The sequence below is a fragment of the Geotrypetes seraphini genome, chromosome 13 (genome assembly GCF_902459505.1).
Source record: "Geotrypetes seraphini chromosome 13, aGeoSer1.1, whole genome shotgun sequence".
NCBI lineage: Eukaryota > Metazoa > Chordata > Amphibia > Gymnophiona > Dermophiidae > Geotrypetes > Geotrypetes seraphini.
Window position 1 is genome coordinate 77082705 of NC_047096.1, and position 12609 is coordinate 77095313.

Here is a 12609-nt window from a genome sequence, read left to right on the forward strand (position 1 = left end):
GCATTTAAGTTTGGGGTTTGAGCTCGTTTTGCGGGTGCCGGGTGACTCCTTTTTCTATTTATTTATTTTTTTTTTTCTGCAGACCTGGCACACAAAGCCTGAGCTGCAGGACTGGGGGTGGTTTTTCCTGCTTCACATATCGTTTATGAAGGAATCACATTTCAGTATTTTTCTTCCATTTTCCCTCTCTTTTCCAGTCTTTCCTTCTATTTCTCTCCTTCCCCTCCCCCCAGACTCCCTGAAGGCCTCGGGTCACGTGCCCGGCAACGGGGCGGGGCTTGCTCTTGTCTGGGAAAAAAAAAAAAAAGCCATATTGTGCCTCCCCCGATCCAGTAGCCAGAAACCCGGGAACAGGAACCAGGAACTGGGGTGGGGGGAGAGGGAAGAGAAACAGGACCGGAAAGGGAGACCGGAGAGAGAAGCGGGAGTAGCGCCGGACCTGAATGTAGAGGACGGGGGCAAGGACGGGGGAGAAAGCAAAGCAGGAGATCTCGGGAACGGGCGGGATCGGATCCTTCCTGGCAGCTGGGGCCCCCGCCGCCTTTCGGCCCCAAGACGGATCGTGCGGCTCCCACCCCAGGTAAGCAAGGGCTCGGGGGAAGGGGCTGGAATGGACTGTTCGGAGGTGGCTTTATATGTCCCTTTTTGGAGCTGGGGGGGGGGGGTCCTAGTCCTCTCTTCCTATGACAGCCATCTCTCTTTCCTAAATTTTTACTATTCTCCCTTGCTATTACTGCGAGTTCTCTTCTTCCCATATAATTTACTCTTCTTCCTTCCTACAACAGAAATCTCTTTTCCCCCTTCCTATGACAGAGATCTCTCTTCTTCCTGGATCTTTTTTCTTTCCTCCTTATGGCGGAAGGTCTCTCTGGTCTTTTCTAGATTCTAACTCCTTCTCTCTCTCCCCCACCCCCAAGTAGATGGAATTCTTTTTCCAGAGCTGGAGATTCTCTCCTGCAACGCCGGGAGCTGGGATCCCTTCTTTCTCTCTTGGGTAGGGGATCTTTCTCTCACCCAGACCGTGTTTATGCTGCCCTCTGGGGATGGGGAGGTGATAAATATCTGATGGGCACCTTCTTTCTGTGTTGTGTTTTTTGTTTTGCTTTTCTGTGTAAATGGCCTAGGTTTTATGTCTCACAAGATGGCCGATACTGTTTTTGCTGCTCTACTTTTCTAGCTGATGCTTTCCTCTGGAGGCTTAACTGAGGGATAGGTAGGGACAGAGGCCTCTTAATGCAGGAGTTTCGAGGTCAAGCTAGAAAGGCTGGAGCTGCATCTTCCTCCAGAGGGCTGGGGGAGGAGCTATGAGTGTGTATGGAGTGGAGGCCGTGAGATTTGGGTCTGGTGGTCCATGTGTGGGTAGCAGAGGCAACACCTGTGTTTGGGGTTGTGCATGACTATATAAGGTCACTGACCCCTGTGTCTAGCAGTCTATGAGTAGATGGAGACCTTCTAGTGGCTGGGGGGGGGGGTCTATTATTCTATGGAGGCCTTTTATTTTTCTAGATCATGGGATTCTGGAAGTCTATGGTGCCCTGTGTGGGGAGGGGAGGAAGAGTTCTCTGAATGTATGGGGATCTTGCCTTAAAGGGCTGATCATGAGTATGTCGGGACCCCTTTTACAGAGAAAGAGGGCAGTTTCTTGGGTGTATTGAAAGCAATGAGTTCCCTCTTCCTCAGACTCTGATGCACTTTTTGTTGTATTGATGATGCCAACGCGACCAGAGGAATTTATGCATTTAAATTTACTGGAAATAGCATCTATTACAAATCTACATAGAATCCAACGAAGAATCGATGCAATTTGTAAGGAGGAAGTGATCAATAGATGAGGTTAGTGGGTGTTAAGGGCATCATACAGAGGAGACTGTCATCCCTGGATATAGAAGGAATTTTACCTGGTGTAATATTAACGGTAAGGAGGGGCTCTCCATAGAGATTTAACCTTGAATTGTAAGAGTGGTATAATATTCATCTTCAGACACACCTGGCCTCCTGGTGATTCAAAACCAGATAGTACTTGCGATTAAATTATCTCATGTGGATTTAGCAGAAACAATGTGATTATGATAATTTTAAGCCTGGAAAAAAAAGAGTTGTCTTTTGCCCAGCCCTGATTCCTTTAGGGAGCCAGTTAAGCACTCTCACCTAAAAAAAATATACCCTCTCCTGCTCTGGTTTCTTTCTGGATATTATAAATACATGTTTACACTGGACCCGAACTTTCCTTGTAAATTCTACCTTCTTTCTATCCAATGCAACTTTGTGCTTATACTGAGAATTTTCGGTTATGATAAGATTTAGGGCTCCTTTTATCAAGGTGCGCTAGCGGGGTTTGCGCGTCGGACATTTAATCACACGCTAACCCCCGCGGCAAGCCACAAAACTAACGCCTCATCAATGGAGGCGTTAGCGACTAGCGCGGCAGGCGGTTTAACGTTCGGTATTCCGCGCGTTAATTCCCTACCGCGCCTTGATAAAAGGAGCCCTTAGTTGCTGCTTACCCGCAAACTCGATTGAAAGGCTGAAAAACCTATGTGGGCTTTATTTGAAAATAAGTGGTCCCTTGAAGCTAAAAAAAAAGTACACCCCTCTGAACATCTGGCTCTAAGATAGAGCGGTATATCAAATACCAATAAACATAAAAGATTGGGGCTGGTGAATTTAGGCAAAATTACATTGGTGATTTTATTTCTCTTTAAATTTTGATTTGAAAGAGTAAATAAACATACAAGAGAACATGCCATACCAAGAAAAATCAGGCACACTGCCATTTGTAAGCATACATTAAACAAGAACAACAAAAACCAACCATGTTCCTCCACAAACCTCTCCTCCCTTCCCCTTTCACCCCCCTCCTAGGCTGGTGATTTTCTGTGGGGGTTGAGGGAGGCAGGTGACAGTGACACACCCTTGCCTTAGGAGCATGAATAAAGAGAACAAGAGTACAGTATTCATTAGTTCAGGTCACTGCCAAACCAGAGTTGCTCAAGAGAGAGAAAGTGCAGAATACATTAGGGCAGTTAAGAGAGAAGGCGCAAGACTGTATTGCACTTTGAAGGGTGCAGAGAAAGAAAATGCAGATTGTATTGTGCCTGGAACGATCAGTAGAAAGAAGGTGGTTTGTTGTTACTGCATGCTCAACCTTGACCTGACAGAACCCTCATGGTAGTATAGTAATGGTTTTGTCTTAGGTGTCTACTTTTCAAAAAGTCTAGAAAAAGTAGCCCAATAGCTGGAAAAAAAAATCAAGCCCCTCTGTTTATTCTGCTGCAATAACGAGGTCACATGCCCCTTCAGGTGTAATCCTGAATGTCTTTTTGTTTTTTTTTCTTTGTTTTGTACCAGGCTGAATGTTCCAGACATGTGGCTAGTAAGCACTGCCTTTCTCATGAACATGCAGCTAGAAGGACGCATGTACTGTAGTTTGCTTTCAAAGCCACTAGAGACTGGACTGCTTTGTTTTTCTCTTTGGCTCCATTCCCAAATATTGCTGGTTTTGGAGGGGAAAATAAACCTGTCTGTGCCAAGGTGCGCTGAATCAGAGAGAGTAATAATACTTAGGGCTCCTTTTACGAAGCTGCGTTAGGGCATTAATGCGCGGACTAGCGCACGCTACAATGCCCCGCGCGCTAGGCGCTAATGTAGGCATTGAGCTGGCGTTAGTTCTAGCTGCGTAGCGCACGGTAATATCCTGCGTGCGCTAAAAACGCTACTGCACCTTAGTAAAAGAAGCCCTTGGTAATTTAGAAAAAAAACCCAAACCAAAACCCAACCATTACTTTTTATTTCTAGACGGATTGCTTGTTCAAAAGTTTACAAAATATAATTTTATAAAACAATTTAAAAGCAAAATAAAGTGACAGGCCCAACATATGGACCATACAAGGGGCCGCTGAAAAGTTCTCAGCCCAAACAACCAACAAAGTTGGGGCAGTCTCCATCGAGGGCTATACACATAGTCCAGCGATTTTCCGCTTTTTTCGTTCCATGTTTTTCTGACGGAAGGAAAAAAGTGGAAAATCGCTGTTGGGCAGAGAACTTTTCAGCGGCCCTTCGTACTCCCCAGGATAACTACATAACAGCCCCAGACTTCCCACAGGCTGGCAGAGCCCAGCCAGACCCCACGGTCTAACTCGCTGAACAAGGAAGTAGCGCCGTGTTTACTTTTTCCCTAAAGGTCCAATAGCTTTCCTCCAAGTTGTTGTCCACTGGCAATGAGTTCCTGTGAGGAATCTTTTCATTTCACAGATATGGAGGGTAGAGGTATACGGGCAGAAAAGGTAGGGGTTTTTTATTTTCAAAAGGTAAAAGTGAAAGTGGTGTGTTCTTTCATTTACATGTAGAAATGAATAATATGCATACAAATCTACTTCTGTTTGAAAGGGCAATTTTATAAAATTCCTTTTATAAAAAAATGCTTATTTTAGAATGATTTTGTTTTGTCCTGCAGAACTAGTCTCTCCCTTTACACTTTTATACAATAAAATGAACCGGCTCACCCACCAGGCAATGGAACCAGAGGTCCTTGGAGTCCACAATTTCCTATAAAACATGTTAACTACAAACATTCCAGTAACGTACAATAATACAAACTCTCAATTGTTGCACTGTTTCCCCTTTAAAATATTTTATGAATTGTCGGATAGCTTATAATGAATATAGAATGAAATGAATTAATCGATTAAAAAAAGATCAACAGTAGTGGAGCAGGTTTGAAGAAAGTCGCTGTGTTACCCTTTTCTGTAGAGCTGGGGAAACAGTGTGAGAGCCACACAGCAAACCAAACAAATAACCTTAAATTCGAGTATATAGTTTATGTTTAGAACTTTAGCACAATGGGATGAGGGAGATAGAAATATTGAGTAATAATACATAGAAATATCATTTATTAAATGTGGTCACATAGAACTTTTAGGAGTGCAAAGTTTACAAAACCCTTAAACAATATTCCAGGATCTCAAACTATTTGAACAGCCTGTCCTGATGTCCAAAATATAGCTGGACATGCTAGGCAAGAGCCTTGATGTGAACTATAAAAAAGCACAGTAAGAAAAAGCCGGCTCACGGGTCGTCGGGGACAGATCCTGGGGGGTAAAGAGCACCCCATTTCCAGGTCTGAGCTTGTCCGGGGGGGTGTCGGAGCTTCCAGCATGTTCCCTAAACATCTGACAATCATTTCGACTGAACGACCACTTTCCCTTGATGCCAGAAGAATCCTGCAAAATCTAATCAGCCCCTTGACAGATGAAAATAGAGTTGGGACAAGTCGAGCAACAGTGAGTTTAGAAGAACTAAAGTTCCCAAAGTTAAAGTGTACGAGGGTTTTAGGAGCACTGTTGAGACAAACGGAAGGGCTGCCCAGGTGTTGGTTTATTTTTTTTTAATGTTCACCCGCACCCTCCCTTTCTTTCTTTGTGATTCTTCTACATAGAGCATTTTATTTTCATTAACTATGTGGTGATATATATCCCTCAATGATCGGGGGGTGCTGTCTCGTTTGCAATGTACTCATCAGGATGCTTGAGATGCACCAGCTATATCTTTTATCGAATCTATAAAAGCAAATAAACTTCACAGAGTAGGCAGATCCCCCCCCTTTTTTTTGTTTTTTAAGAAAAAAGTATTGCAACCTGCAAAGAATCACATTTTTTTTCCCATGACCCAGCGAATCCTGTATGTTTTAAGGTCGAAGAGAGACATTATTATGTTTGAGAAGCCTTTAACGTCTGTAATTAGATCAGTCCATTGAATCTTGTGACCGCAGCGTAACCTTTAATCGCCGTTTATTGAGCTTGGTCTTGGTACGGCTTTGCCCGGGGACTGGACCTCGCTTGCCCGTAATTCCTTCTGTGGTCAGTCAGCGATTTCCCTAACGCAGGGATGTCAAAGTCCCTCCTCAAGGGCTGCAATCCAGTCGGGTTTTCAGGATTTCCCCAATGAATATGCATGAGATCTATTAGCATACCATGAAATCAGTGCATGCAAATACATCTCATGCATATTCATTGGGGAAATCCTGAAAACCCGACTGGATTGTGGCCCTCCAGGAGGGACTTTGACACCCCTGCCCTAACGTGTACTAGGCTGTATCTGAAGATTGTGGTCGAATTTGCTCATAAACCCATCTGCTCCCCTAACCGGAACTTTAATTTCTGGTTTTAACCGCAAAATTCTTCTCCCCCCCCCCCTTTGCTCCTCTGGTAGAGAGGGAAGTAGCTGCTTGCTGAGAAGTCGATTAATATTTTCTTCAACCGTGAGACGACATCTTTCAAAATTCATGAAACTCGAACTTAAGCGCTGTAGGAAGATCTCTCTGGCCTAGACTTTCTCTTATGAAGCCTTTATTTCTCCACAGACACGGAATGAGCGCGCTGCCTTCCGTCGAATTTTTCATATCCAGCATCCTAGTGGAGTGGTGTGGGGGGTAGTAACGGAACAAGGAGTGGATCCCGGCCCAGTACTGGATCAGGGACGTTGTAAATTAACATAAATGTTGTACCATCCTTGAGCACAAGAGCAACCCCAGTTATTTTGGTCATGATATACGAGACATGTGATGCTATTTATATATCTAAACTGAAATCAATTGGGGGGGGGGGCAGTGAGGAGAGGACTGTGATTGCATAAGGGATGGATCCCGGAATGGCACAGTGGGAGAGCAAATTGTGGATCAGGGACGGATCCCTGCACAGAGCTGCGGGGAGGCCAATGAGTTTCAGGTGCATTCAGTCTTAGGCAAGGACAGCTTTTTAATGTTTACTAATGGTGTTGGCACTTTGCCAGCTGAACCGTAACTATGGCAACCAGAAGGGACCCTATCAGCTACCAGAACGTCACGTGCAGTTTTAAATTGTGAGGTGTCGGCGCAATGAACAGAGAGGCTCTCTGCAATATCGAGGTAGGGGAGGAGGGATGCAGCAGTCCAAGGGGCTGCGCCTCCCTTAGCAAAACTTTTCCTATTAAAAATGAACAGGCATTTTAACTGCAAAGTCTAGTAGTTATTCACTAGATTTTGTTTTTACAAACGACTTTCGGTTTAGAGAGGGAGGAGTGGTTAACTGATAAACAATTGTGGATGTAGCCATTAACATTTTACACCTGTCAATTCTGTCGCCAGGCCATATGCAGGTATATTAGCAGCCAGGGAGTTCTTCCCCTCACCAGTAAACCCATCACACAGGTGAGATCAGTTCCAGAACAGCTCTTCTGTTAAAAAAACTAAATTAATTTATCTGCTGTAAACAAGGTAAAAAAAAAAAATTTGTATGAGTGCTCTGAAGTGCCTTAGTTTTTTTGTTTCTTTTTCTAGCAGATGTAAAAATACAAGCAAAAAAGGCTAATTCCAATTCTTCCTCTTTCATAGTTGAATGAAATGTTAATAGCCTTGTTAGTCCATTTTTTAAAGATACATTCTGAAGCTAATCAGACAATGCACTAAGGCAGGGGTGTCAAAGTCCCTCCTCAAGGGCTGCACTCCAGTCGGGTTTTCAGGATTTCCCTTGGGGAAATCTTGAAAACCTCACTGGATTGCGGCCCTCGAGGAGGGATTTTGACACCCCTGCACTAAGGGGTCATTTTATTAAAGTGCGCTAACTGGTTTAGTGCACGCTAAATGCTAAGGTACCCATAGAATATAATGGATGCCTTAGCATTTAGCACTTAGTTACTGTATTGTCAAACATTTTATCCAATGTCACCTACTGTGAATGTTTGCTTGTAACCCGTTTGTTCTGAGCTCCCGGGAGGATGGGATAGAAATTGAATTAAATAAATAAATTGGTTAGCGCACCTTAATAAAAGGACCCCTAAGTCCAATAAAATGGTAACACCTTTATTCTTTTTGTTTTATTTCTATATATTATCTCTAATAGTTAATATTCAGAAATTTTGCTAACTTGGAGGTTGCTACAGAAATCTAACTTCTCTGCCATAGACTAAAGGTTTGAAGAGTGGCAACTGAACTGACGTGACTTTCTGTGGTTTTGGGCACTACCCACAGGCGCTGCTTTCAAGGTCCTTGGCATCATTATTGATTCTTCTTTCTCCCTCAACGACCACCTCAACTCCTTGGCAAAATAATGCTTTTTCAGCCTCCACATGCTAAGGAAAGTAAGATCCTGCTTTCGCCAAAAACATTTCGCCGTCCTCGTTCAATCCATCATCCTCTCCAAACTTGACTACTGCAATGCCATTTACTTATGCCTAACAAAAAAAAGCCTTCAAAGACTCCAGCTTATCCAGAATACTGCAGCCAAGCTGATCTTTGCAAAACGCAAATCTGACCATGTCTCCCCACTCCTGGCCAATCTTCACTGGCTCCCAGTGATTTCCAGAGTCCAATTCAAATGCTCCTGCCTGGCTTTTAAGATCATTCACGGCATCCTTCCTTCCCTAATCCCACTATCCTTTAACTCCTCGTGCCCTGACTCCACCAGACCCGCCCAAAGATATAAACTATCCTTCCCCTCCCTACACGGTATTCTCTATACAGGTAAACTGGGAAAATCACTTCTCTTCAAAATCACAGGTCTTTGGAACGACCTTACTGTCCCGCTGCGGAACCTGAGCTCCCTCCATTTATTCTGTAAGCAACTGAAAACTTGGCTCTTCTCTAACATGTAATTCTATTTTCCCCTTTACTCTTCCACTCTATTTATAAGCTCATGTAAACCTTTTCCTGTCCCTTCTTATATTTTAAGTTCTTGTAAACCGTGCCGAGCTCTATTTCCGTGGAGAGGATGCGGTATATAAACTTAAGGTTTAGTTTAGTTTAGTTTGATTGTCTCAAAAAGTGATGTCATTTAAAACTTCCAAAACTACCCTTTCATCCCAGGTCTCAGAAGCAGACATACCCCCTGTTTTACTAAGCCTGATAGCGTATGCCGGCGCAGTAAATGCTCCGACACCCATAGGAATTGAATGGGTGTCAGAACATTTCCTATGTGGTTTAGTAAAGAATCCCATGGTTCATCTTTCCTCCATTAAGAGCCTGAACATTTTTGCCATATGAAACAAAAAGGATAAACCTTTTTTAAAATAAGACTTTGAGTTTTGGAACTCAAGGGCATTTTTATAGATAGAATTTCCTGCTTTTTATTTTCTTTGGGGCTTGAAACATTTTCTGGTCATATTTAAAAGCTGAGCTAGGCCTGTTTTATAACAGCCAGTTTTCCAAACTCAGCACATGTGATCACTGCTGCACACAGTGAAGGAATTTGCTTAGTTTTGGGGGAGTTTAAGCACTTATTACATCCACAGAGCTGCCACCTATGCCTGACCCAATAGAAAATACAGGGTTAGTAATTATAATATCTACAGAAGCAATAAACCAGCTGCTTGATTATGTTTCATACCTTCTCTATCAGAGAGAACAATAATCCCTTTGGATACCACTATAATTCCTTTCTTGGTTTTGAACATTAGATAAACACTTCAGTTATAATGGTACAATTTGGGATTATTTGATGGGCAAAAATTCACCTCTGGTCTAATTGCTGCTTTGTTTTTCCTTTTGGGCACATAGCCAGAGCTAAGTCTGACAATCTCTATGGAAACCTAAAGAATTGGCTGCAAATGGCTTTAACTGCTAAAAGAAATTGCCCATATTAAAAATATAAATACAGAGGAGACGAGGAATGCAGACAGCTGGCTTGATTCCCATTTTGATTGGAAATGTTAGATTGTTCCAAGCTGTATAATTCAACCTAGGTTTGGAAAGACAGTGGGTTGAAAAAAAAGAACACAATTAGGGGTGGGGATGCTTACTTAATTCTCTGCAAAGTGGCCCCTTCCTGAAGTTCAGAGAGATGTCTGCTTAGCTCATTTGTCACTTTTTCTGGCCACTAAATTACATGTTCCCTTCTACTTTGGATGAAAGTTCTTCCATGCTGTCTATTGCAGTTTTGTTTGTAATTTACTGACATATATTGTATCATACAGTATTTCTGTTATATGGTTATTCCACAGAGATGTTAAAATGTGTATATTTCTGACACTACATCATATTAGTCCTATTATTAGGTTTCAAATTGCCATTTCCAGGTTTTACTTCATTGATTGTATTTATGCTTATATCTGGTTGTTTTACTATTGTTATGCGGCTAACAAAATAATCATTTTTTAATGTTAAACTGTACCTGCTGTACACTGCCTTGAGTGAATCTCTTGATGAAGGTAGTTAATATATCAAATCAAACAAGCCTCATCACTTTCTGTCTATTGGCTAAATGAGGCACAGAGCTAAGGAAATTTGGGGATAGTAATTTCATGGTTATTTTGGCTCTTGCAAATGCATCAGCTTCCAATTGAATATATTCGTATGTTTCAGGTTTATTTAATAATATTTTTTTAACTGCTTGCCCTGTTTAAAACATGCTGTCCATAGAACATATGTTGCTTGTGAAAGATAGAATAAACATAAGGACATAAGATAAGCCATTCTTAACCAAAGATCATTGAAGCCCAGCATCCTGTTTTTCCCCAGTGGCCAGTCCAGGTCATAGATACCCAGCAGATCCCAAAAGAATGGGCTTGTTTGCAGTTTGTTGTCATTCTGAATTACTTCTTTTTATTTTCTTTATTTTAACAGGTTAAATACCAATACATAAACTAAAAATATTTCTTTACATTGCTTAAAGAGTTGCCAGCATGATATCTTGCTATACAGCTGTACTCAGATTCAATGAGTACATCAGCCAACAATCCCCACCATCAGCAACTTAGAGAGCAACAATGAGGGTATCTTCATATAGTAGCACTCTACACACTCAACCCATTGTATATAGAGGTTCCAGGTCTTCAAAAAGTTCCAAAGTCTGTTAGAGCACAATACCGTAGGTCTTGACATGCGGCAAACATAGTCCATTTTAAGCTGCACTTGCTGTCTAGTGGGAGTTCCAGGCGGCTGCCAATGCCAGTCTGGCTGCAGTTACTATAAGAGTAACCAGTTTATGATATTTAGCTGGAACTCCCTTCAGTGGACAATTCAGAAGGCTACAGCGCAGCTCTCTCTTAATTGGGACCCCGTAAATTTCAGTCAACCATGCAAATATCATAATCCAGTATCTCCTAGCTTTTGGGCATTGCCACCAAATGTGATAAGTTCCTCGCTTCCCACAGCCCCGCCAGCATAACTCAGTAATACCCACTTTTATGTGGTGAAATCTCACTGGGGTTAGGTACCACTGAAAAAGTTATTTGAATCCATTCTAGACCAGATTACTCGCTATGAATACTCTAAGAAGCGAACGGAAAATCCATCGCCCCTGGGCTTGGTCTAGAGATCAGCCTAATAAATATTCCCACTTCTTGGTATAGAGCTTAGGAGGGTCCCCTTTGATACAGTAGAGCTTTTAAAATGTGAGAGCTACTACCCCTTTCAGTGCGAATGTCCCATACCCTATTCCTTAGGGGGTTTTCATTGTATAAGTCTGGCAATGTCAGTTTGCAAAGAAATGCGTGACTATACTGGAACTGGGCCATCAACATGAGATCATAAGTCCGCATGAGCTCTAATAAAGGGAATACCCCTCCCTCTACTAAGAATTGCCCCAGCATAATGAGCCCTCCCTCTGCCAAAGTCTTGTATTTCGCATCCATCCCACCTGGTTTGAAGCCTTCTGCCACTACTAGGAGTTTTGCTTAAAGTAGGAGCAGTGTTTAAACAATGTAGCTCTAATTTTAACCCATAGCTGTAGTGCTTGTGAGATAAATGGATATGCTTGCCCTATCATTACCCGAAGGACTTTCAAAGGCAGCCAAGGGAGATGGCTAAGTGATATATCTCCAATATACCAAGATTCCAAATCCACCCATGTTTTGCTTTCAGCGCCTCACCATGCTAACAGGATGCAAAGCTGGGCCATTTGAAAGTATAATTGAAAATTAGGGACCCCCATATCACCCCGCTCCAGCAATTGAAAAATCACCTCTCTTTTCACTCTTGGGGGCTTGCGCTTCCAAATATAATGAAATATACTCTTGTGTAATGTTTCAAAAAAAGCTCTTAGATAGAGGAAGGGGCAATGCATTGAATAGATAGAGAAGCTTGGGCAGGAGTATCATTTTTATTGTATGTACCCTTCCCAGCCAAGAGATTTGTTGGTGTTCCCATTTACCTAAAGTTTGCCACATCTCCCATAATACCCTTGGATAATTTAAGTGGTATAGCTCAGTCAAATTAGCGGAGAGATGGATTCCCAAGTATTTAATAGCAGTGGTCGCCCAACTAAATGGATATTGGCTTTGGAGCAAGAGCTTATCGTCTGGGCTCACCGTTAAGTTCAGAATATTCAATTTGGACAAATTTATTTGAAACCCTGATAATTTCACATAAGTCAATAGAAAAAATCTCAGGCAGAGATTCTGGAGGCTTCCCTACCATAAGCAAAATATCATCTGCAAAGAGTAACAGTTTTGTCTCCACCCCTCCACTCACTGTGCCCTTGATGACCTTGCTCGCATGGATTTGTTGGGCTAAAGGCTCCATTATTAGGGCAAAAATCAAGGGGGACAATGAACAGCCTTGCCTAGTACCCCTGGCCAATTCAAAGGTGTCACAGTACTGCCCATTAATTCACAGACATGTCAAGGGCTTAGTATAAATAG

At 42.4% G+C, this 12609-nt stretch overlaps 1 protein-coding gene across 3 annotated transcripts in view; it reads left to right on the forward strand.

Annotated features, from left to right (window-relative positions):
- The first annotated feature begins 319 nt into the window (after positions 1 to 319).
- Positions 320 to 12609, forward strand: part of PCGF2 (polycomb group ring finger 2) — a 74300-nt gene continuing 62010 nt past the window's right edge. Inside the window, exons 1-2 of one of the 3 annotated variants that reach the window (XM_033917599.1) lie at positions 6883 to 6901; positions 7121 to 7183. The gene's annotated coding sequence lies outside the window, so the exon portion shown is untranslated. Of the gene's footprint in view, positions 581 to 6753; positions 6902 to 7120; positions 7184 to 12609 lie in introns of those variants that run through there. The other 2 variants (XM_033917598.1, XM_033917600.1) reach the window with 2 other exon arrangements.